Raw genomic sequence first — 27341 nt, 5'->3', positions numbered from 1 at the left:
AACTTCTGTGTGATTCAAACTACATGATATCCTGGTAAAGGCAAAGCTCTGTAGAAAATATAAAGATCAGTATTTTTCAGGAGATTCAAAGGACAGGGAGTGAGGTAAATAGATGGAGCAGAGGGGTTTTTAGGGCATTGAAAATATTCTGTTTGGGGACACCTGGGTGGCACTGCAGTTGAGCATCTGCCTTTGACTCAGGGTGTGATCCCAGGGTCTGGGATTGAGTCTCACATTGGGCTCCCTGTGGGGAGCCTGCTTCTCCCTCTGCCTATGTCTCTGCCTCTCTCTCCATGTCACTCATGAATAAGTAAATAAATCCTTTAAAATATATTCTGTTTGGTACTGTAATGGTGGATACCTAACATTACACATATGTTAGAACTCATTGAACTTTACAACCAAAGAATGAACTTTAAAAATTATGAATTTAGTTAACACTAATGAATTGATATTAGTCCATTAATTGTAACAAATAATACAAGGTGTTTAATAATATGGGAAACTGCAGGACAGAGGGAAGAGCCTATGAAAACTATATGCTCAATTTTTATGTAAATCTAAAATTGTTCTAAAACATTTATTACTTTAGGATTGGAGCTTTGGAAGATGGTGGAGTAGGAGGACCCTGAATGCACCCCATCCCATGTTAACAACTAGAGATCATCTACATCCAATCAATAAACTGGAGATTAATCCAACAACTGACAAAACAAACCCCACAACTAAGTATAGAGTAGAAGCTACATTTGAAAGGTAAGGAAGGTCAGAAAGATGGAAGTTTGCATGCACTAAGAAGACAGAGAAACCAGCCCTCACACCAGGGAACTCATGCAGAAAGATTAATCCCTGTAATGTTAGACCTTAAAAACCAGAGGAGCTGAATTCTGTGAGTTTGTAAAACTGGTGGGACTTGGAGCCTGGAGCTTGATTGATTGATTGATTGATTGATTGATTTTTTAAGTCTGGAGCTTTAAACATCAGCTGACTCAACACTGAGTGAATCAGGAGGGTCAATGATAGCTGGGTCACCACCCTTAAACAGATAGCAGCCTGTATAGAGAGGTAACATAAAAACGGCAATTTATATGATGCTGGGGGCAAATGGGAGAAAGATATATTCATACTGACTTCCAAGTGAATTGAGGGATTTCTCCAAAACTGAAGGCACTGGCAGTTGCCATATTCTTACCCCACCCCCCAACATAAACACAGAGCCACCTGTGGGAGGTGGGCCACACAGACACTTGCTATCCTAAACTGCGAGGAGTTCCTCACACCCATGAGTTTTCCTGAGGACTTGCCCACTCCAAGTCTGCTAGCTTTGGCCTTGATGTCAGGGCAAATTTTGTTAAAGCCATGCATGTGATTCATCCAGCCACCAGGTGCACAGCTGCTGACATACTCCACACCCAGCCACTGTACTGTGCCAGCTGCCATGCTGTGCCCAGATGTTGCACTGTACCCAGCCATATGCCCCAAATATCATTACATGCTGTGTCCAGCTTCACACCTTTGGCCAATCCCACACATAGCCTCCAGCTCCTGCAGTGCTTCAGGATCAGGCATAGGACTAGTGGACCAGCACAAATTTTGCTAACACTGCCACCCCACTTTCAAGTTCCCTAGGAAGCATGCACTCTCAGAGCTGGTCTGCCTGGGTCTCACTAGGGAGAAAACATAACCTACAACAGGCAAAGAGTCAGTGCAGATAACTACACTGAAAGGAAAAGTGACTCAGGCACAACAGCAGGGTGTAAGCAACATGTAGGACACTCTCATCGTTTTGGAGAAGAGGAGACACTGTACTGTAGTGCACTCCAGGACCTCTTCTTTATAAAGTCACTACTTTCAAGAGCAAAAGACACAGCTGACTTTCTTAACACAGAGAAACAGACACAGAGAGGCAGTCAAAATGAGGAGGCCAACAAATTTGCCCCAAATGAAAGAACAGGATAGAACCACAGCCAGAGATATAAGAAAAACAGATATAAGTAACTTGCTTGATAAAGAAATTTAAAACAATGATCATAAAGATACTCACCAAACTTGAGAAAGGAGTGGAAGACACTAGTGAGATCCTTAACGCAGATACAAGGAGTAACAGCAGAAGTAAAGGGTGCAATAAATGAGATAAGAAACACACTTGATAGAATGAACAGCAGAATGCAATAAGTAGAGTAATGAATTAGTGACATAGAAGACAGAGTAATGGAAAGCAATCAAGCTGAACAAAAGAGAAAAAAGAATTATACAACATGAAAATAGACTTAGGGAACTCAGTGACTCCATGCAATACAATAACACTCATATTATAGGAGTCTCAGAAGGAGGGCAAGAAAAGAGGGCAGAAAATTAATTTTAAGAAATAATAGCTGAAAACTTCTCTAATCTGGGAAAAGAAACAGATATCACCTTCAGGAGGCATAGAGAACACCCATCAAAATCAACAAAAGCACATGTACATCAAGGCATATTGTAATTAAATTAGCAAAATATAGTGGAAAAGAAAAGAAAAGAAATCTTAGCCATAAGACAAAAGAAGTAATTAACTTACAAGGGAAAACCTATAAGGCTAGCAGGAGATTTTTCAAGAGAAACTTTGCAAGCAAAAGGGTGAAACGAGTTGAGGAATTAATAGGTAGTCAGGGAACTGGGCTTGAGGCCTGATTAACAGGAAGCTAGGACATAGCACTATGGTCACCTAGATCTTGGTGCCACAGCCTTGTATAGAAAAATCCATAAAATGACCAATGGAAAAACTGTTACCAGGGATCCACAAATTCTTCCCCCTGACCAGATAAGAATTATAAAAGCCCCTAGACAATGTCATTGTTGTGGTTTAGTTCCCCTAAGCCCCTCCCATGCAGGGAGGGTATCTTTTTTTCTCTCCTAGGCCCTTGGGCGGGGGGGAGTCCTTCTTCTGCTTTTGCTTCTCAACCTCTCATTGCTTCATCTGGGACTTTCATTCTTCGAGCTCTCTCAGACATGAATATGGGAAACATTGAACACTGGTAACAAAGGGAGTGGCATAAAATACTCAAAGTGCTGAATGGGAAAAATTCTGCAGCCATACATGAATATTCTATTCAGCAAGGTTGCCAGTTGAATAAAATATCAGAAAGTTCCTCAGACAAACCAAAACTAAAGGAGTTCATGACCACTAAACCAGCCCTGTAAAGCTATGAAAGAGGACTCTCTGAGTGAAAAGGAAACACCAAGAGTGACAGTATAGAGGTAGGAAAGAACAAAGCAGTCAAAATGAATATTCCTGTGAAAAATCAGTCAAGAAACCCACACACAATAAAGGATATAAAATATAATAACATATACTTAAAAGGTGGGAAGAAGAAAAAAGAATGGGTTCAAACTTGAAGTACCATCAACTTATTATAGACTGCTATTTACAGAAGAGGTTATATACAAACCTAATAGTAACCATATATTAAAAACTATTAATAAACATGTAAAGAATAAAGAAAATAAATTCAACTATATTACTAAAGTAAATCAGCAAAATATAAAAGAAAGATAAGAAAGGATTAGAGAAAATCCTCAAAACAAGTAATAAAATGGCAATAAACACACACTTACCAATATTTTGAATATAAATGAACTAAATGCTCTAATCAAAAGACATATGGTGACAGAATGGATTTAAATAAAACCCATCTATCTATAGTCTGCATATGAAGCTCTTTTTACACCTAAAGACACATGCAGATTGAATGTGAGAAGATGGAAAAACTTTTATCATGTAAATGGTTGTCAAAAGAAAGCCAGAATAGGAAATGGACAAAACAGACTTTAAAGACTGTAACAAGAGATGAAGAAGGACACTATATAGTAAGAAAGGGGATAATCCAACAAGAAGATATAACAATTTTTAATATTTATGAACCCAACTTGGAAGAACCCAAAAATATAAAACATATAACAAACATAAAAGGACTAATTGATAATAATACAATAATAGTAGCAGACTTTAACACCCCATTCACATCAATGGACAGGTCATCTAAGCAGAAAATCAACCAGGAAACAATGACTTTGATGACACAATGGAACAGATGGATTTAACAGATATATTCCAAATATTCTATTCTAGAACACCAGAATACACAGTCTATTCAATTGCACATGGGACATTTTCCAGAATAAGTAACAAATTAGGCCACAAAACAGGCCTCAACAAATTCAAGAAGATTGAAATTATATCATGCATATTTTCTGACCACAATGCTATGAGATTAGAAGTCAACCACACACACACACACACACACACACACACACATACACAAACACACATATATATACAAAAGTGTACATGGAAACAAATGAAAATGAAAACACAACAGTCTAAAACCTCTGGGATATAACAAAAGCAGTTCTAAGAGAAGGTTTATATCCATACGGGCCTACCTCAAGATGCAAGAAAAATCTCAAATAAACCACCTAACTTTACATCTAATGGAGCTAGAAAAAGAACAATAAGCAAAACCTAAAAAAAACAAATAAACAAAAAAACAGCAAAAGGAAGGAAATAAAAATTAAAGCAGAAATAAAAGAAATAGAAAGTAAAAAAGAGAATAGAACCAGGAGCTTGTTCTTCGAAAAATATCAATAGAATTGATAACTTCTAGCCAAATTTATCAAGAAAAAAAGAGAAAGGATTCAAATAAATAAAATCACAAATGAGAGAGGAGAAATAACAACCAACATCACAGAAATACAAAAAATCATGAAAGAATATTATGAAAAACTATATACTAATAAATTGCACAGGGATCCCTGGGTGGCGCAGCGGTTTGGCGCCTGCCTTTGGCCCAGGGCGCGATCCTGGAGACCCGGGATCGAATCCCACATCGGGCTCCCGGTGCATGGAGCCTGCTTCTCCCTCTGCCTATGTCTCTGCCTCTCTCCCTCTCTCTCTCTCTCTCTCTGTGTGTGTGTGACTATCATAAATAAATAAAAATTAAAAAAAAAAAAACAAAACTAATAAATTGCACAACCTGGGGGAAATGGGGAAATTCCTAGAAACACGTAAATTACCAAAACTGAAACAGGAAGAAATAGAAAATTTGAACAGATGGATAGCCACCACAGAAATTGAATCAGTATCAAAAAACTCTCCACAAACAAAATTCCAGGACCAGATGGCTTGACAGGCAAATTCTACAAAATATTTAAAGAAGAGTTAGTACCCTATTCTTCTCAAACTGTTAGAAAAAATAGAAAAGGAAGAAAAAATTCTAAATTCATTCTGAGGCCAGCATTACCCTGATACCAAAACCATATAAAGACCCCACTAAAAGAGAACTAAAGCCTAACATCCCTTGATGGATATGGATGGAAAATTTCTCAAGAAAATACTAGCAAATGAAATCCAACAATGCATTAAAAAATATCATTCACCATGATCAAGTGAGATTTATTCCTGAGTTACAAGGGTGGTTCAAAATCCACAAATCAATCAACATGATACATCATATAAATAAGAAAGAATAAGCATCATATGATCATTTAAGTAGACAAAAAAAGATCATTTGACAAAGTATAACATTCGTTCATGATAAAAATTCTCAACAAAGTAGACTTGGAGGGAACATACTTCAACATAATAAAGATCTATGAAAAAATTTCAGCTAATATCATTCTTAGTGAGGAAAAGCTGACAGCATTTTCCCAAAGATCAGGAACAAGACAGTGATGTCCATTCTGATCACTTTTTTTTCAACATAGTACTGGAAGTCCTAGTCATAACAATCAAACAATGAAAAGAAATAAAAGGCAGCTAAATTAGTAAGGAAGTAAAACTTTTAGTGTTTACAGATGACATGATATATATATATTATATATATATATATATAAAATCTGAGAGACTCCACCAAAGCAGTGAGCACTGATAAACAAATTTGATAAAGTCACAGGATATAAAATCAATCTAAAGAAAACTGTTGCATTTCTATATACCAATAACCAATAAGCAGAAAAAGAAATTAAGAAAACAATCCCATTTACAACTGCACAAAAATGTAATAAGATACCTAGGAATAAACCTAACCATAGGTAAAAGACCAAAGTCTGAAAACTATAAAACACTAATAAATTGAAGACTACACAAAGAAATGGGAAGTCATCCCATGCTCATGGGTTGGAAGAATAAATATTGTTAAAATGTCTATACTACCCAAAGCAATCTATACTTTTAATGCAATCCTTATCAATATACCACCAGCATTTTTCATAGAATTAGAATAAACAATCTTAAAATTTGTATGGAACCACAAGAGACCCCAAATACCCAAAGCAATCTTGAAAAAAAGAAAGCAAAGCTAGAGATATCACAATTCTGGACTTCAAGTTACATTACAAAGCTATAGTACTCAAAACAGTATTGTGCTGGAAAAAAATAGACATGCATCAATGCAACAGAAGGAACCTATAACTATATGGTCAATTAATCTTGACAAAGCAGGAAAAAAAATCCAATGGGAAAAGGACAGTCTCTTCAATAAATTGTGTTTGGAATACTAAACTGCAACATGCAAAAACTGAAACTGGATTACTTCCTTAAAACATACACAAAAATAAAGTCAAAATGAATTAAAGACCTGAATGTGAGACAGGAAACCATAAAATATCCTAGAAGAGAACACAGACAGTAACCTCTTTGACATTAACTGTAGCAACTTCTTTCTATTTACATATGTCTCCTGAGGCAAGGGAAACAGAAGCGAAAATAAACAATGAGGATTTCATCAAAATACAAAGCCACAGCAAAGGAAACAACAAAATTAAATGGCAACCTAAGGAATGGGAGAAGATATTTGCAAATGACATATCTGCTAAAGAGTTATTATCTAATATATAGATATATATATATAAGATGACTCAGACCCAAAAAACAAAAATGCAATTAAAAAATTTGCAGAAGACAGGAACAGACATATTTCCAAAGAAATACAAATGACCAAAAGACAGATGAAGGAATGGTCACCATTACTACTTGTCATCAGGGAAATGAGAATTAAAACTAAAATGAGATACCGCCTCACACCTGTTTGAATGGTTAAAATCAAAAACATAAGAAACAACAGATATTGGCAAGGATGTAGAGAAAAAGGAACCCTCTTGCACTATTGGTAAGGATACAAACTGGTGCAGTCACTGGAAAACAGTATGGGGTTTCCATAGAAAGTTAAAAATGGAGCTACCCTATTATCCAGCTAATGAACACTAATTCAAAGGGATACATCACCCCTATATTTATAGCAGTATTATTTACAATAGTCAAGACAGGAATGCAAGCCCAAGTGTCCATCAGTTGATGAATGGATAAAGGAGATAAGGAATACATACAGCCATAAAAAAAGAATGAAATCTTGTCATTTGCAATACCATGGATGGATCTAGAGTATATCATGCTAAGCAAAATGAGTCAGCCAGAAAAAGACAAATATACAATTTCACTCATATGTGAAATTTAAGCAACAAAACAATTAGCAAAGGGAAAAATAAGAGAAAGAGAGACAAATCAAGAAATAGATTTTTGGAGCTCCTGTGTGGATCAGTCAGTTGAGTGGCCAACTCTTAATTTTGGCTCAGGTCCTGATCTGAGGGGGTGCTAGGATTCAGCCACAAATTGGGGTCTGCACTCAGTGCAGAGTAGGCTTATCCCTCTTCTTCCCACTCTGCCTTCCCACTGATGACAAGCAACTCTCTCTCTCTTTCTTAAGTAAGTAAGCAAATAAATAAATAAACAAATAAATAAATAAATAAGTTTTTAAAAAAGAAATAACTTTGTAATTATAGAGAACAATCTTAAGAGGAGGGTTTGGAGGGAAGGGTCAAATAGATGATTGCAATTAAGCAGTGCACTTGTCATGAAGAGTACAGGGTGATGTATGGAAGTGTTAAATCATTATATTATACACCTGGAAGTAATACTTTATGTTAACTAACTGGAATTAAAATAAAAGAAAACTAAAAAGAAAACATTTATTGATTTAAAAAAGTTCCAAGTGCTCACACAGAATGACAAAATTATAGTAATTCAATTTCTATTCCTTGTTTTTATAATCACCATTTATTTTGAATATCCTACTTACACACACACACACACAAATCTAGGTTGGGAGATACAGGGAAAATCACATAACTGAGTACTCAGAGTTATCTTCCATGTAGAATACAATGATTATCAAAAGATAAGTAATAAAGTGGTGCTTGTTTGACATATATCTGCACAGACCAATATATATATAATATACATATATAAATATAACATATACATATATATACATTTTATAAAAAAATATATATGCATACATAGAATTCAGAGGTAAGTACAGCACTTGTTTTAGTTAGACCTTAGAGCAAAGATGATTTTGGTTTTTTGTGAATGAGTATTTTATCACTGCAAATCTTTAGAATGGCTGATGGTAATAAAAAGCAGACCAACTTTTAGTTGGGTTTTTATTATTTTCAAATTCTCTACAAACGATATAACCCCTTCCCTTTGTACTCCACTACTTTAGTTGAATCTCTATAATAGCTGCAAATTGTTCTGAGACTGACCAAAAAAGTAAATAAATAAATGAAGGAATGCATCAATTTCAGCACTTTTAAATAATCTCTTAAGAGTCAAAGGATTTTTAACTAAGATTTTCCTCTTTCACATAGCTTTCCACTTTTATTAACTAATTGGCTAGGAGCTAGAACTAATTGATAGATTTAGTTGTGTAAACTTCATCACTAGAGGCAGCTCTCAGGGAATATGTGACTGTGTAAATAGAGTACTTGATTAAGTTGTTGAGCCCCAGGGAGCAGCCTGGACTCTGGTTATGTAAATATAACAGATGGCTAAGCAAATGCTATGCTGTACTAAGACTAGGTTTGTTGTAGCAATCTATGTTTATATAGAAGATTTAAGAGGCAGGCTATGGAACTTTTGGAGAACAAACCAGATATTGACGGCATCATTCTGTCATGAAAATTATTTTAGAATGGGTTGCAATTTTTTCAAGTTAACATCCTCTGGAGAAAACTACTTGTTAGCTGTCCCCAGTGGTTTTGCTATGCTTTGTGTATTTTAAAGAGTGTTCTTTCCTGAGGAATAATATGAAATAATGACACAGACCTAATCAATTTGGTGAGGCTCATGTCACTTAATTGATTACAGAACTGGTAAACAATTTCCATTAAGAAGAAGTTTATGAATGAATACTCTTTGAAATTCAGACACTGTCAAGAAGAACACTGTGCATTGGTTATCAATCCAAGAAGGACTACAAATACTTCTGCCCACTGCATTGTTATCAGAGTTACCAAGGAAAACACAATATAGTCAAGCACTGGATGGAACAAAGCTTTACTTACATAAGAAAGAGGGCAAGATCATCTCTAGTAGTGAGTTAGTCTCTCATCTCATCTCCCAGCCCCATGGAGTCTGGAAACAGGGGTTATGCTTGAGGGCCAATGATTTACATACTTATGTAGAATAAAGGAATATTCAAAGGGCTTGCAAAAGGGAAAGATCTTTGCACACAAGGTCAGAAGCCTGACACAGACTGTGTGGTCTATTTATCTCCTAGTAAGAAAGTGATCTGGGCCCAAGATACATTCATACAAAATCAAGATGGGGTTAGAGGACTGAACAACTGCTTTTCTCAATGCTATGTGTTCTCTTATTTAATCTTGACCTCAGTGTCTAAGTTAGGTGCAAATATTTCCCACTTTAATTGAAAAAAACAAGGTTAATATTTTTAAAATGATTTAAAAAATCATCAGGACAATACTGATGAACGAATGATTTAGGGGCAGATGGGGGTAGGCAGAGAAAGATAAGGGAAAGACCCAGAGTCAGGCTCCCAGAAATCTGTGGGCTCTCAGAAACCCCAAGGCCACCAAAAGGCCCAAAGTCAGGTTCCTACCCATCCCAAGAAAGCAGAGATAAGACAGTAAAAACAGAGAAAAAAATAATAAACCTGGCTCCCTAGCTCTAAAACATTAGGGAGTATCGCCATTTAATGCTACTAAGTAATCACAGAAACTCAGCAGACCACAAAGAAATATGTCATTAAGGTGTTATCAATAGGCCCTGCTCAAACCTAGACTGCACAAGAATCTCAAGGCCATAGGCTCCCTGGCTAGGTTCTCAATAAAAGACTGCCACTAAAACTCCTCAGTGGCAACCCTGTTGGGACCTCTCTTACTTCTGAGAGCTTTCTCGGTATCTCTGGTCAATAAATTTCTATTGCTTTGCTCACTCTCTATTGTCCACGAGATTCATTCTTCAACTTCATGAGACAAGAACCAAGCTCCCCTGTATCAACATTATACACAAAATAGCACCACAAGAATAAAGATGTACTGAAAGAATCATAATAAAGACTAGAGATTAGTCTACACTTAAATGCCTCCATTTAAAACACTTTAATATTGAGAAAGTGATCTCTCTTTTTTCTTTCATTTTCCAAGAAAAGAAAAAAGTAGGAAAAAATGCCAGACAGATGTGGCTTTGGTATGACTTAGTTATTTTCATTGAGAATTCAGAAGTAGAAGACCATATAGGAAGAAATACCTTGCAAGAGGCTTGGAAACTTTAGCCTGAATCATATGTAGATGAAGAGTACCTAAGTACCATCCAATAAACAGAAGAGAATTCTTAAAAGATACCCTAAAACTCAGGCTTGTATTCACTGAAGCTTGTAGATGCCAATCACTGCTTAAGCAGGTAATCTTTATTGGAAGCAGTACTAACCTGAAAAAGGAATTGTGTGTATTAATGTCACTCATTCTAACATCTATATTAAGTATCTACTATAGGCCAGCAATGGTTCTAGGCCCCTTGAATCTTAATGTCTAATGCAGTATCCTGCTAATTTACCTTATAAGAAGGTATATCAAGTGCCCTTGTTAAAAAGAGAGGTTGTTAAAATGTCTCTTGGAATGTCAATTCAATGTGTTAGAAAAGCCTCAGGAAACAACATTTTTATTAAGCACTTCAAGTCACTATTACCAGACATGTGTGGAAACCTCGTCTAGGTAACTTATAGTAAAAATCAAAGGCATAATTACTTTAACTATAGGAATCAAATTTGTGATAAATTATCTGAGTGGAAGCAAATTAAAAGCAATAGTTTTTAGTGTTATGTTATTGTAGTGTCTGCAGACAATTACACTGCTCATTTTCAAATAATCGACTCATTTTAAGATTTTGCAAATTATGTTATTCTCCTTCTAATCTATTAAAGAGATTCCTGCTAAAACTACTCAGTTAAAAGATTGCCACCTGGTGCTAACATTTAAGAACATAACCAAAAGCCCAGAATGCTACCCAAGATTATGCCTAAGAGGGTATATGGGACCTCCTAGGACCTCCTTGTAAAAATTCCAATTCCTGCCAAATAACACTACTTGCTTTCTTTGATTAGGTATAAATAGGATCTACCTAAAAGAAGTTATCAAGGGCCATATGCTTTGTAGAGGGATAGACAAGGGCAACAGCTCCACAGATTTGCTTCTGTTATGGTGGATGTGGTAGCACAATTAAGGTGGCAGATATCCATGTTTGTGCATCCACATACATATACATATATATATTTGGCACAATTTGTTTTCAGTGCTAACAGCCTGGTCATGCAAAATATGATCTTTTTTTTTTCACTGAAAATCTCATAAATAATTATTGTCCTATCACATAAAAAACTTGAGTTTGCTGACATTTTTCTCTTTCATTTAAGAGAAAAGAGAAACTAAAAACAACCAATGATATCTTTACTAATGTCTAGCTACCAGACACATTTCCAAGAGACAATTAACAGCTCATATGAAGGAAATGGCCACAGACAATAGATCATGTCTAGTATTAGACCACATGGTCAGCTCCTGACACAGCTGTCTAGAAATAATTCTTTGAATCACCTCATATGTAGTCTTATAACCCAGACTCATAGCGAAACTAGAATTCTAATCCTCTACTATGAGTTTAATGTTATAGTTTAAAAGGATGTTTAATTTCTTTAGGAAAGATACGCTAAGCCAGCTTTTTATTTAATCTACTGTACCAAAATATGTTCTAGCATTTCTACTTAATTGAAAATAAGCAAATATATTAATTCTAGGTAAAATAATACATCAGTAGACCTTTATATTTTATATATTTATCACTAAAGGAGTCTCCAAATTCCTTACCAATATAGTTATAATGGAAAGTATGATGCATTTTGAAACTTGACAACATCAAATGTTTTACTTTACTGTTATGCAGGTAACAAAATACAAAGAAAGCCAATTTCCTATTCGTAATAAAGAAACTAAATAGGTAAAACTTACCAGATGGAAAATCTACAATGTAAATGAAACAAAATTTAAATAAAATATTTTGTTCCTAGAAGAGTTACAACTGAATTTATAAATTACAACTCAGTAAAAGAGGGATAATTAGACCCAGCAAATAATTTTAAATCTATTTTTACTAGAATTTTTGATTATTAGATTGATCAATAACAATATTGTCTTTCATTTTCTTCTAAATGCCTAAGAGTCTAACTTTCATTTAAAAAAAAAAAAGATTTTGGGCAGCCCCAGTGGCGCAGCGGTTTAGCGCTGCCTGCAGCACGTGGGTGTGATCCTGGGGACCCCAGATCAAGTCCCACATCGGGCTCTCTGCATGGAGCCTGCTTCTCCCTCTGCCTGTGTCTCTGCCTCTCTCTTTCTCTCTCTCTCTCTATGTCTCTATGAATAAATAAGGTCTTTAAAAATAAATAAATAAATAAATAAATAAATAAATAAATAAATAAATAAAAAGATTTTATTTGTTTATTCATGAGAGACACACAGAGAGAGAGGCAGAGACATAGGCAGAGGGAAAAGCAGGATCCCCACAGGGAGCCGGATGTGGGACCTGATCCTAGGACCTGGAGATCACGACCCAAGCTAAAGGCGGACACTCAACTACTGAGCCACCCAGGTGTCCCTCTAACTTTCTTTTTTAATAATTATTTCTCCTGAAGTAGTTTCAATTCTTTCCTTGAAATTTGTTTTAGAAAGAAGTAGCACCTAGTAAATTTACCAGGTAGATATTATTAACTCTAAAACAATTTATATTTCTGTTCTGGAAACTAATGCTGAAAACATCTAAAGAATCAAACATTTAATATTTTACCTCTGGGATTATACTTTTAGTAAGCAACATGCTGTAGATAATGAAAAAAGTGGATATAAACTAACTACAATGAGAACTCAGGGTTACTGATACTACTATGATCTTACCTAAATAAAAATATCCGTAGCCATAATAATAGTAAAGTCACCAAGGAAACAAATAAATTACTTTTGGAAAAAATAAGTCATTATGTAATTCCATGGTGCTGAGATAACTGGAAAAGTAGGAAGCAAACATGAAACTGAGGTCAGAAGAATAGTACTAACATGTAGGATCAGTAATTGGAAGGATTTCTAAATGTATGAGCTATACTTACTGTTCTATCTTTTCCTCTCCCAAAAACATATGGAAAATGATCATTTAAATTTCCACCTGATCCTCCTTACAGTTTGGAAACAATATTGCCTTGATTACAATGTGAAATTACTGTTAACAGAATATTTGCCTTGCTGAAAAGCCATCATGGATTTCTTGAGGAGACAGGAAAATATTTTCCTGTTTTCTGTGACTAAATAGATTCGTATTGGTTGGGCCATGGCAGAAAGTCTGGAAGCAGAAGCACTAACATGCTAATAGAATTGCAGCACCGATTATGCAAGAATCTGGGAAAATAAAATTTACTTGGATTTGAGTTATTTTTTAAAGTGAAGCCGTAAATCCATTTCAGCTAACTAACTACACCAAGAAAGGGACATCTTATAAGGATGTTTGATGTTGCTATTAATCTTTTTAAATGCCCAATAGAACCCACAAAACTTCAAAAAATGGAACTTTCAGAGTGGCTACTAATTCAATTTGAATAGACCCTGGCATTAGCATTGCAGAAGGAGCAACCTTTTGAAATGAATACTGGTATCTTTTCCAAGTGATTAGAAGAAAGCTGATCATTTATTCAGTCCTGGTCCCTAATCATATCTTTAAGGGTCATCAAAACAAATTATCTGAATGCTATTTTCCAGACTATTTTTCCTTTGGACTTCAATTTTATAGAATTGGATTTAATAGTCCTTCATTAATTATATAATTTCATTCAGAATCCATGTGCAGCAATCACTGTGGATACCTCCCCCATAACCCCTCAACACCTACCATTCCAGCTCTTGTTAATAATGATTTCTCTCTACACCAGTTTACTCTCTGCATGATGGTTTTCCTTAGCTGAAGGAAAGACATACAAGTAAGACAGTTGGTACTGGAAATAGGGATCCAGAAAGTAGACATCTAGGTTAAAATTCTAGAATTGTATCAATTGTTAGCCATATTCAACAAGGATACCTTTACTGGGGATGACTGGAGTAATAATGACATCTAATATGCTATAGCTCTACCATTATTAAGACTTTCAAGTGTGTTAGACTAAGAAGAGTGGTGGAAGGGAATTTACTAGATTATGCAAATAGCTGTAGCACTTGAGAAAATATGGAGGCCATAGTATTTAGAAGGATCAAGTATGGGTTGACTATTGTTCCTGTGTAGGAAGAAAATAATAGGCTCAGGTACTCAGAGCATAGTGTTAAAGCCAAAAGGCTTCCTTTACAACATTTTAAAATAACCCTTTTTATTTTCCTGCAGTGCAAAGGCAGACTATGCTAAATATCAGGCCCAAGATTTTACTGGAATAGTGGTAGAGTTAAAAATAAACTAAATCACAGTACCAGAAAGTCTACTATGCTAACATCCAGGCCCTAATAGAAAAGGAATAGTATATTGAGTCCAGGAATGGAACAATAGAGCACAAACAAATGATAATCTTGAACATTTAGATTCTTTTGTAGGTAATTTGCACCAGGAAAAGAGGCCCCCTCACCCATGCAATTGAAAAGCTCATTGTCATTGCCTGAAAACTGAAATAGTTTCATCAGAGATGATTTCCTCATATGATGATGCTTGTTCTTCCTAAGATCTGCCACCTCCTCCACTCATTCATTACCTCTTGACCAATATTAGGGTCAATTATCAACAGTCTTGTTAAGGGAAGAAATAAATTATTTTCCAACAAGATCCATAACCTGACTCTCATACACCCACAGGAGAATATATGCGACATTAGATATTGAAGGGACTGGAATATAGTGGCGGAATATATGTCTGGATATGGAGAAGTTTAGTGATGCGGCATGACTCTTTGACTTAGTGTGTAACATTCTGGCCTAGGTTCTTGGAGCTAACTTGATATGCTGGAAGAATGATCCATGAAAATTGGGAACACTGATTTACATTAAATTAAGTGGAGACATTGTAACTAAGCAGCATATTGAAGAAAGGGTCAAAAGTTCTGAGGGTAGGACATGCTAAATGGATCTGTTGCATAAGACCAAAGAATTTACCAGCTGATAATGATCTCAGGGAGGATCAAAGAAACATTTTCTTCACTAAAATGATAAGAAATGTTCTAGTGTGAGGTTCTAGCATCATTAATCCATTCAGTGATGACTGTCCTTTAAAAACCAAGATTGATACTAAGAATTGTTGCTATCCTACTCGGCTCTCCAGTGACAATTGGGGATGATGGGATTCTGCAGTAGCAGAGGGCAGGTGGCAATATTTAAACATCACAAGCAAGGTCTATGTAATGACTGCATGGTACTAATGATGGAATGGCAAGCAGGTGACCTTCATTCCCAGAGATGTGAGGCCAGTACACAATGGCCAGTGTACAATGATATTCCTAAGGACAAATATGCAGGCAGTCATTGAGGATACTATTTGATTTATAGAACTAAAATTAATCAAAAGCAGGTGAGCAGAAAGCAGATGGCAGTCAACACTGAAGGTAAATCACTGTCCTTAAGAGAGTTTTCAGACCTGAGCATGCTATGAGACCCAGAACTCAGCAATAGAAGAGAAGATAAATCCTATGGCAAGTATATTCAGTAGCTATTCCCTAAATGACAGCTGAGGGAAGAGAGAATACCTCAGATCACTCAAAAGCCATTGGATGCGGATTATGTGTTGACACTAAAACTAGGAGCATACAACGCCATCATGGCCTCATGTAAGAGTGGGGGCATATATAAGTGAGGTGAAAATGAATTTCTGGCCCAAAGCCATCTCATATTGGGTCTAATGGGTTCATGGAAACACTCTGCAGTCATTTCCCAGTTACTTGAATACCTAATTGTGATGGACATACTTAATAGCTGGCATAACTATCTCATCAGTTCTCTGACATGCGCATTAACAACGTGATAGGAAAAACCAACTAGAGGCTCATGAAACTGCTGACCTCTGCAAATCTCAACCCAGATTGCAAATAAAAAGCAATAAAGCATCCTGGGTAGAATGGCAGAGATTAATACTTCTCTTAAAGATTCAAACAATATAAACCTAGTTGTCTCATCATATTCCCATTTAACTAACTAGCCTAAGCAAAAATCAGATATATCATGCAAATTTATAGGAGATTTCTATAAACTTAACCCTGTGGCAACCCCCATACAGCTGTTATGCTGGATGTGTTTTCTAGAATCAACAACAAAAACCTTGTTCTTAGTATGAATTTATTTAGTGAATGCTCTTCAATGTTATCAAGAAAAAAATCAAAAGCTTTTTCGATCTTCCTGAGAAGAACAGCAGCATGCATTCATTGTCTTACCCCAGGGCTATGATGAACTTTTGGTTTCTATCTCAATGTAGCCCAGAAATCTTGATTGTTTTTACATTCTGCAGAAAAATATGATGGCAATTGTATTGATAACACTTTATTAACAGGATCTGGCAAATAAATGGTAGCAAGAACTCTAGATGTGTTGGTTCAAAAACAACTTGTATTACCGGATACTGGCCTGACTGGAACTTGTAATGCCCTTTAAAAGTCATGGTAAATGTATAAGCTTAGGAATGACAACCTGCAGTTTAGACATAGAATCATCAACATTATATGATGCTATGTTTGTGAATACATGGGTCTGTGGAAATAGAAGTGGTTTATCTTATCATTACCAGTGAAGCATTTGGGGAATTTATATTTTCAATCTTCATAATCCTAAGCATTTAAGGATTAGAAGTCCTGTTTTCAGTAACGGGAGTAATACTTCTACCAGAGTACATAATAAGAGTTCCAATAAGCCTAAATCTATAGCTCAAGTCTGGTCAACTTGAGCTCTTCATGATAATGGACTGACAAGCAAAGAAAGGATTTACAATGCTGGCATGATTATTTGCCCCTGACCATCATAAAAGGATAGGGTTATTGTTATGTAAAGGAAACAAGGAAGAGTATGATGTAAACTAAAGAAATTCATGTGGGGTTCTTTATACTTCCAGCACAAATGGACAACTGTAGCAATCACAGCCTGAGAAGAGCACAGTATGAAAGGGGCTTAGACACTTCAACTATAAGTTATTTCACTGGGTAATTAACCTAAATTAGCACAAATGCTGACCAAAGATGTGTGAAGTCCAGAATGGATAAAAAAGGACAGAGAGTATGTATAGCAGTTGGAGCACCAGAAATGAATGCAACAATGATGAGTATAGCTTGTCCAACTAACTGTATTATTGACAATCTTTTTGATTTACAAATTTCAACTGACCATGATCTTGAAGAATCAGTGAGAGGACAAAATAATTTAATGTGAAGGACACATGTATTTCAGTGGACTAAAGCAGTTACTATTGGTGTCTGGCTCATATCTCCCCAGCATTCACTGTTCATTGTTTCTTGAAAATGATGGCTCCTCACCCCAAATACTTGTTAACTTTCTACCTCAAGGCCACCTCTAGTGACATGAGGAGAATTTGGGGCAACTCTGTGGAATGTTCTACCCCATGAATTAACCCACAGTTTCCCTAGGAAGTAACTAATTCATTATGCACCAGCTTGGACTTATTTTCCTTTCCTGTTCTATTCTTCCATTCCCAGGTTGGTGATTCTTGGTGCTTCCAAATATAGTATGTCTTCTCAAAACTTAGACTCAAGGTCTATTTCTCAGGGAATTTAATTTAAGAATCCACACATATTCTATTTTATTTTTACTCTATGTATTTATTTTAATAATATAATTAACATTTATAAATATATCACCTAGAAGCTTACTAGTCTGGTAAATTCTTGAAATAACCTCTGCAAAGCACAGCTAATGATCTAATTTGGGAATAACACCAACTGGAAAAATAAAACTATGAGAAAAATTTAAAACAACTCTTCTTCCAACTTTAGCTTTTGCTTCCCCACATCTGAGATATTCCAAATATTATATTGTCATTTTTTTTTGTTTTTTTAAAACAAATTATCCAGGATCCCTGGGTGGCACAGCGGTTTGGCGCCTGCCTTTGGCCCAGGGCGCGATCCTGGAGACCCAGGATCAAATCCCACATCGGGCTCCTGGTGCATGGAGCCTGCTTCTCCCTCTGCCTGTGTCTCTGCCTCTCTCTCTCTCTCACTGCGTGCCTATCATAAATAAATTAAAAAAAAATTTAAAACAAATTATCCAATATGTACATGACTATATTTGGTTTTAATTTTATAAAAAGAGCATAACACTATGTGAAGTCTTCATTGAATTATTTTTTTACACTAAATATTATCAAAATTCAGTTCTATTATTCTCTGTGGATCTAATTAATTTTCACTTCTATATAATATTCTACTATGTAAATATAGCACAATGGATATATCTTTGCTTCTATTATGTGCTTCAAGTATTTAGATTATTTCCAGTTATGAATACTGATGTTTTGAATTTTCATATTCATGTTTCTTAGCATACAAGTGTGAATTTTTTTATTGAATATATGCTTGAAAGGAATGTCAGCTAATAAGAAATTTATTTTCAAATTTACAAGTAAATGTTATCTTGTTTTCCAAAATAATTATATCAAGTTGTATTTGCAAATATCAATTTATAAGATACCCTGTTAATCCATGTTTTGATAATATTATTAGACTTAAAATTTGACAAACTATGTTAAAAAATGGTATCTACAACTGTACTATTGATTTGCATTGTTTTGATATCTAATAAAGAATAATATCTGTTCATATGTTTTTGTACCAGGTGTGTTTCCCCTTCTCTAAAAGAGAAAAAGACATTTTCCTATTGCATTATCATTTCCTTACTGAATTTGTAGGGATTACTTATATATTATTGATACTAATATTTTGTTGACTATTTCAAATATCTTAGGTGGCTCAGTGGTGCAATGGATAGCACACTGGACTTCTAATCAAAATATCTTTTCTGTTTGTAGTTTCATTTTCATTTACTATAATGCACATTTCCATAAACTGCTGCCATCAGTTTTAATATAAACAAGTCCAAAAATTTAGGTCTTATTTTGAAATTCCCACAATCCTCCATAACAGAAGGGCATTCAGTAAGTATTTTACTAATTTTTTAAACTTTTTAAAAAAGATATTTATTTATTTATTTGGCAGAGAGAGAGCATGAGACAGCACAAGCAGGGGGAGCAGTGGAAGGAGAGGGAAAAGCAGGCTCCCTGCTCAGCAAGGCTTCATCCCAGAATCCCAGGATCATGACCTGAGCTAAAAGCAGATGCTTAACCAACTGAGCCACCAAGGCAGTCCTAATTTTTTTTCAATTTTCAATTTAGATGCTTTAATACTTAAACCATCTATGTTTGAATTTTATATATAATGTGAGACAAGATTTCAATTTATTTTCCATATCTATAAATATTTTAAATAGTTAATTCTTTACTCACCAATCTGCCATGTTCCCTCTGTCACATATTTCAGTTCAGTATACATGAAAATTTATATCTGGACAATTTTTTCTATTGTTCTTATCATTTTGTATTTTTTCTATATCAGCATCATACTCCTGTAATTACTATTAGCTCACAGTGCATCTTGATGTTTGGCAGAGAAGATCTGCTTCATAAGAATCTTAACTAATTATGGCTATGCTCTTTTATATGAGATTTAGAATTAGCTTGCCAATATTCAAAAGGTATTTTGGGATATTTGCTGAAATTTATTAATTTTTTAAAAATTTTTTTAGAAAGCCTTTTTAAAAAATATTTTGTTTATTTATTCATGAGAGACACAGAAAGAGAGAGAGAAAGGCAGAGACACAGGCAGAGGGAGAAGCAGACTCCATGCAGGGAGTCTGACATGGGATTCGATCCCAGGTCTCTAGGATCACACCTTGGGCTGAAGGCAGCGCCAAACTGCTGAGCCACCTGGGCTGCCCATTTGTTGAAATTTAAATGTAAATATAAATAAATCAAAAATAAGAGAGGAAATATAATGTGATTTAAAATATCTAGAACTAAAAGATTATTAAAAATTAACACATCAAATCCTGTGGGATGCCACAGTATACTGATATTTATATTGGAAAAAAGAAAGTTAGAATGCAAAATAAAAAAAGCCAATGCAATATTAAAGGAGAAGAAACTTAGAGGATTGATATCATCCTATTTAAAGACTTATTATAAAGCTAAGGTAATCAAGACAGTAGTATTGGTGAAAGAGCAGATAAATAGATCAATAAAACAGATAGGGAGCCCAGAAACAGACTCACATAGTCAACTGATTTTGACAAAGGAGTAAAGACAATAAAATGAGGCAAAGACACTTATTTCAACTAATGGTGCTAGAACACCCAATATAATTGGTGCTTTGAATTGGGACATTGAATGTAAAGAAAGAAGAAAAAATGAATCTAAACACAGACCTCATACCCTCCATGAAAATTGACTCAGTGGATTGAAAATTTAACTGTAAAAAGCAAAACCATAAACTCCCTAGAAGATAACATAGGAGAAAACCTAGATGACCTAGGGTGTGGTGATGCCTGCTTAGATAAAACACCAAAGACATAGTCCATAAAATAAATCATTGATAACCTGATTTCTTTAAAATTAAAAATTTCTTCTCTGTGAAAGACGTCAAGAGAATTAGAAGACAAGACACAGGTTGGAAGACAATATTTGCAAAAGATACATTTGATAAAGCATCGTTATCCAAAATATACAAAGAACTCTTAAAACTCAACAGTAAAAGTAAATGACCTCCCAAAAAATGTGCCAAAGACCTTATCAGGCACCTCACCATTAAATTATATAGATATGGGGAGCCCTGGGTGGCGCAGCGGTTTAGCGCCTGCCTTTGGCCCGGGGCGCGATCCTGGAGACCCAGGATCGAATCCCACGTCGGGCTCCCAGTGCATGGAGCCTGCTTCTCCCTCTGCCTGTGTCTCTGCCTCTCTCTCTCTCTCTGTGACTATCATAAATAAATAAAAATTAAAAAAAAAGAAAATAAATTATATAGATATAATATGCATATATACAAAGATCCACTCCACATGTTATCAGGAAATGTAAATTAAAACAACAATGCAATGACCACTACACAGCTATCAGAATGGTCAAAATCTGGAACACTGACATCACCAAATGCTGGTGGGGGTATAGAAAAATAGGAATTTTCATACATTGCTGCTGGGAATGCAAAATGGTACAGCCATTTTGGAAGATAGTCTGACAGTTTCTTATAAAACTCAACATATTCTTACCATATGATATAATAGCCATACTATGCTCCTTGGTGTTTGCCTAAAGGAACTGAAAACTTATATCCACACAAATCCTGAACACAGGTGTGTATAGCATCTTTATTCATGATGCCAAAACTTCAAAAGAACCAAAGGCCCTTCAGTAGGTAAATGGATAAATGAACTAGTATATTCAGACAATAGAATACCATTTAGCACTAAAAAGAAATAATCTATCAAGCCAGGAAAAACATTGAAGAACCTTAAATGCATATTTCTAAGTGAAAGAAGTCAATCTGAAAAGGCTATATACTGTATGATTCCAGCTATTTGACATTATGTAAAAGGCAAAACTATGGAGTCAATAAAAAGATCAGTGGTTGCTAGGGATGGAGGAGGGTAGAGGATTTCTAGGACAGTGAAAATACTATATATACTATAGTACTTGATGGTGGTACTATAATGATGGTATGTCATAATGGATATACATCATCATACAACTGTTTAAACTCATAGAATATACAATGCTAATATTGATCCTTAAACTATGGACTTTAGGTAATTATTATATATTAATATATCTTTGATTGTTTTAAAATGTGCTTTTCTGATGAGTGATTTTGAAGACTATGCATGTATGGGGAAAGGGAACACGTGGGAAATGTCTATACTTTCTCTCAATTAGTTGTAATCCTAAAACTGGTATAACAACAAAGTGTTTGGAGATGGCAAGATCTTATTCTTTTTAATGGCTGAGAAATATTTCAATATATATATATATACGTGTGTGTGTGTGTATCACATTTTATTTATCCTTCATCTATCAATGGGCAATTTGATTGATTCTATATCTTGACTATTGTAAATAATGTTGCAATAAATGTTAAGAGTGCATATATCTTTTCAAATTAATCTTTTGTTTTCTTTGGATGATGGACGGACCTAGAGAGTATAATGTTAAGTGAAATAATTCAGACAGAAGAATACAAATAATTTCACTAACTTGTGAAATTTAAGAAACAAAGAAAAAAGAAAGAAACAAAAAAGACTCTTAAATACAGAGAACAAACTTGTGGTTGCCAGAGGTGGTGTGTGTTTGGGGAATGATATAGATAAAGAGGATTAATAATATACTTATTGTGATGAATACTGACTAATGTATAGAATTGTTGAATCATTATCCTGTGCACCTGAAAATAATAGTGTATATTAATTATATTTCAATAACAAATGAAGTCTTAAAAATATTCAAACACTGGAAGGACCAAAAGAGTGAGACTGAGAGAAGCTGAAATGATAATGAAATCAGTGGCCAATAAAAGAAGTCAGTTGAAGAACAGATAGTAGAAAGACAGGATAATAAAAACTAATGTGAAAAATCAATAAAACAAGTATAAATAAGATGAACAAGTATAAATAAGATGAACAAAGTCAAAAGTTTGTTTTTTGGAGTGTTAACCAAACAGACAATCCATTTGAAAAACTGATCAAGAATAAAAATGAAAATGGAAAAAAAAGTATTACAATTAAAACAAAAGTCAGAAAAACCAGAGGTAGCTAACAGAGAAATTAATGAAACACAAGAAGACTAAAAAGTGTTTTGTTTAGCTTTCCTGAATTATTTCCTAGAACCTACTAAAAAAATAAAAAGCCCAAATATCAATAAATTGGTATGGATGATAAATTTTGACAAATGTTTTATCAGAATTTGTAGAGATTATCATAAATGTTCTTTCTTAAAACTATCAACATGATAAACCTTATAATAGTTTTTCTAAAACTGAATAATCTTTGTACTCCTGAACTTAACCTAAGGTGGGGACATACTATATTTTCTTTAATGTTTTAATATTTTCCAGCTATTTTGTTTGAGATCTTTGCATCAACATTGATAAGACATGTTTGTCTGTAGTAGAGTTTATTGTATGTATTCTTATCTTGTCTGGGTGACAGAACAGTCAGAACAGTGGTATATTCACTTCATACAAATGATTTAGAAGTTGTCCTTTTTCTATGTTTCAGAAAACTTAAGGTAATATTGAAGACATCTGAATACATAGACTTGGGAGGATTGCCCCCTTAGAAATGAACCAGGCCTTGTCTACCATTCTTTTTTAATTATATGCAAATCTTTTCTTTTTTCTTTTTTTTCTTTTCTTTTTTTTAAATAATAAATTTATTTTTTATTGGTGTTCAATTTGCCAACATACAGAATAACACCCAGTGCTCATCCCGTCAAGTCCCGCCCTCAGTGCCCGCCACCCAGTCACTCCCACCCCCCACCCTCCTCCCCATCCACCACCCCTAGTTCATTTTCCAGAGTTAGGAGTCTTCCATGTTCTGTCTCCCTTTCTGATATTTCCTACCCATTTCTTCTCCCTTCTCCTCTATTCCCTTTCACTATTATTTATATTCCCCAAATGAATGAGACCATATAATGTTTGTCCTTCTCTGATTGACTTATTTCACTCAGCATAATACCCTTCAGTTCCATCAACGTCGAAACAAATGGTGGGTATTTGTCATTTCTAATGGCTGAGTAATGTATATTCCATTGTATACATAGACCACATCTTCTTTATCCATTAATCTTTCGATGGACACCGAGGCTCCTTCCACACTTTGGCTATAGTGGACATTGCTGCTAGAAACATGGGAGTGCAGGTGTCCCGGTGTTTCATTGCATCTGTATCTTTGGGGTAAATCCCCAACAGTGCAATTGCTGGGTCGTAGGGCAGGTCTATTTTTAACTCTTTGAGGAACCTCCACAGTTTTCCAGAGTGGCTGCACCAGTTCACATTCCCACCAACAGTGTAAGAGGGTTCCCTTTTCTCCCCATCCTCTCCAACATTTGTGGTTTCCTGCCTTGTTAATTTTCCCCATTCTGACTGGTGTGAGGTGGTATCTCATTGTGGTTTCGATTTGCATTTCCCTGAGGGCAAGTGATGCAGAGCATTTTCTCATATGCATGTTGGCCATGTCTATGTCTTCCTCTGTGAGATTTCTCTTCATGTCTTTTACCCATTTCATGATTGGATTGTTTGTTTCTTTGCTGTTGAGTTTAATAAGTTCTTTATAGATCTTGGAAACTAGCCCTTTATTTGATACGTCATTTGCAAATATCTTCTCCCATTCTGTAGGTTGTCTTTTAGTTTTGTTGACTGTATCCTTTGCTGTGCAAAAGCTTCTTATCTTGATGAAGTCCCAATAGTTCATTTTTGCTTTTGTTTCTTTTGCCTTCGTGGATGTATCTTGCAAGAAGTTACTGTGGCTGAGTTCAAAAAGGGTGTTGCCTGTGTTCTTCTCTAGGATTTTGATGAAATCTTGTCTCACATTTAGATCTTTCATCCATTTTGAGTTTATCTTTGTGTATGGTGAAAGAGAGTGGTCTAGTTTCATTGCTCTGCATGTGGATGTCCAATTTTCCCAGCACCATTTATTGAAGAGACTGTCTTTCTTCCAGTGGATAGTCTTTCCTCCTTTGTGGAATATTAGTTGATCATAAAGTTGAGGGTCCACTTCTGGGTTCTCTATTCTGTTGCATTGATCTATGTGTCTGTTTTTGTGCCAGTACCACACTGTCTTGATGACCTCAGCTTTGTAGTACAACCTGAAATCTGGCATTGTGATGCCCCCAGCTATGGTTTTCTTTTTTAAAATTCCCCTGGCTATTCGGGGTCTTTTCTGATTCCACGCAAATCTTAAAATAATTTGTTCTAACTCTCTGAAGAAAGTCCATGGTATTTTGATAGGGATTGTATTAAACATGTAAATTGCCCTGGGTAACATTGACATTTTCACAATATTAATTCTTCCAATTCATGAGCGTGGAATATTTTTCCACCTCTTTGTGTCTTCCTCAATTTCTTTCAGAAGTGTTCTATAGTTTTTAGGGTATAGATCCTTTACCTCTTTGGTTAGGTTTATTCCCAGGTATCTTATGCTTTTGGGTGCAATTGTAAATGGGATTGACTCCTTAATTTCTCTTTCGTCGGTCTCATTGTTAGTGTATAGAAATGCCACTGATTTCTGGGCATTGATTTTGTATCCTGCCACACTGCCAAAATGCTGTATGAGTTCTAGCAATCTTGGGGTGGAGCCTTTTGGGTTTTCTATATAGAGTATCATGTCATCGGCGAAGAGGGAGAGTTTGACTTTTTCTTTGCCAATTTGAATTGATATGCAAATCTTTTCTAAAAGTCCACTGGAAATCCCTCTTAATGTGTCCTTTAATTCCCATAAAACAAACATAAGAATAAGGAATGAGGTCATTATGATTTATTTAACCTTCATGGAAGTCTTCACAAAAGTACATGGACTCTTGCAAGAGGGCTACAAAATAGCAGGGTTCTGTTTTCCGAAAGAAGGCAGAATGACAGACAGGTCTTGAGTAGTTAACCAACAAGATCTATTATAGAAGAACTGTAATTTTTTTCTCTCTTTAAACTTAATTTATTTTATTTTAGTTAACTTCCATGGAAATTTTACTTTCTTTAACTCCCAGCATACCTGGTCTACTAACTCAAACTTTCAGTAATTTTTTTTCATATCACTTAGGAGTAAGACTTCAGAAAATTTCAGAAGTATGATTAAGACACAAGGATAATCTAGTCAGAAATACTGGTTAGGAAGAAATAAGAATAACTAATAGAATATAATATGCACTACAAGAGAGCTGCATCATTAGCAAAAGTTGATAGGCAGGTATAAAAAGTGTGATAAAAATAGAAAGTAGAGAGAAAAGAAGAAACCAAGATAGAGGACACATAGAGGATGATAGAGACTATGCACAAATTTGGAAGGCACACTTTTTAAGTAGAAGTAAAATGTTTGTCTTATGTTTTTCATGGTTTCTTTTTTTTTTTCCAAGAACTAGGATCAGAAGGTGCTATTACAGATCTATTATCCCTTATCAGAAACTCATGGGGCCAGATTACTCTAAAGTTTAAAAATTTTCACATTTTTAAAAATATACATCTTATATGGACTAAGACTTTCAGCTGAGTTCAGCAGCACCTTTCTTTTCTTTATATTTTTTTAAATGTTTTATTTTATTTATTCATGAGATACACACAGAGAGAGAAGCAGAGAAACAGGCAGAGGGAGAAGCAGGCCCCCTCCAAGGAGCCCGATGCAGGACTTTATCTGGGACCCAGGGATCATTTCCTGACCTAAAGACAGACATCAACCACTGAGCCACCCAGGGGTCTCTCAGTAGCACCTTTCAATGCAACACACTTCTAATACTCCAGCATATCCACATTGTTGGGCTATGAAAAACTATAAGTAGATTTATTTCAGTTCTGATTTGGTAGCTCAGTGCAGGTTTAAATACCAAAATAATTATGGAAAAAAATCAAGTTTTAGAACATTTGGATTTGGGCATAATGAATACAATTATACGGAGAATTCCTTTAGTAGAGAAAAAATTAAGTGGACCACCTTTTAAATTTCTTTTTATTAAAGTGTAATAATAAAATTCTAATATTCAAATAATATAAAAAGTTGAAGTTCAGTTCATTTACCCTCAGAAATAAACAAGGAGTGTGACAGGCAACATTTCTGTCCTTCGTTTTCCATCAATTGGATGAAGAATAGAAGGAGGCCTCGTTATCTTTAGAAAGGTATCACTTAAAAATAGAATGGCTTGCCTAGAAATGAGTAAGTTGTTTCATGAAATCTAAAATCCAATATCTTGTTAATTTTGT

At 35.1% G+C, this 27341-nt stretch overlaps 1 long non-coding RNA gene across 1 annotated transcript in view; it reads right to left on the bottom strand.

Annotated features, from left to right (window-relative positions):
• LOC119867153 overlaps positions 1-27341 on the bottom strand; it is a 168528-nt gene that overhangs the window by 32848 nt on the left and 108339 nt on the right. The window lies entirely within an intron of this gene.

The sequence above is a fragment of the Canis lupus genome, chromosome 32 (genome assembly GCF_011100685.1).
Source record: "Canis lupus familiaris isolate Mischka breed German Shepherd chromosome 32, alternate assembly UU_Cfam_GSD_1.0, whole genome shotgun sequence".
In the NCBI taxonomy this organism is placed as follows: Eukaryota; Metazoa; Chordata; class Mammalia; order Carnivora; family Canidae; genus Canis; species Canis lupus.
This window is presented reverse-complemented; position numbering and strand designations above follow the sequence as displayed.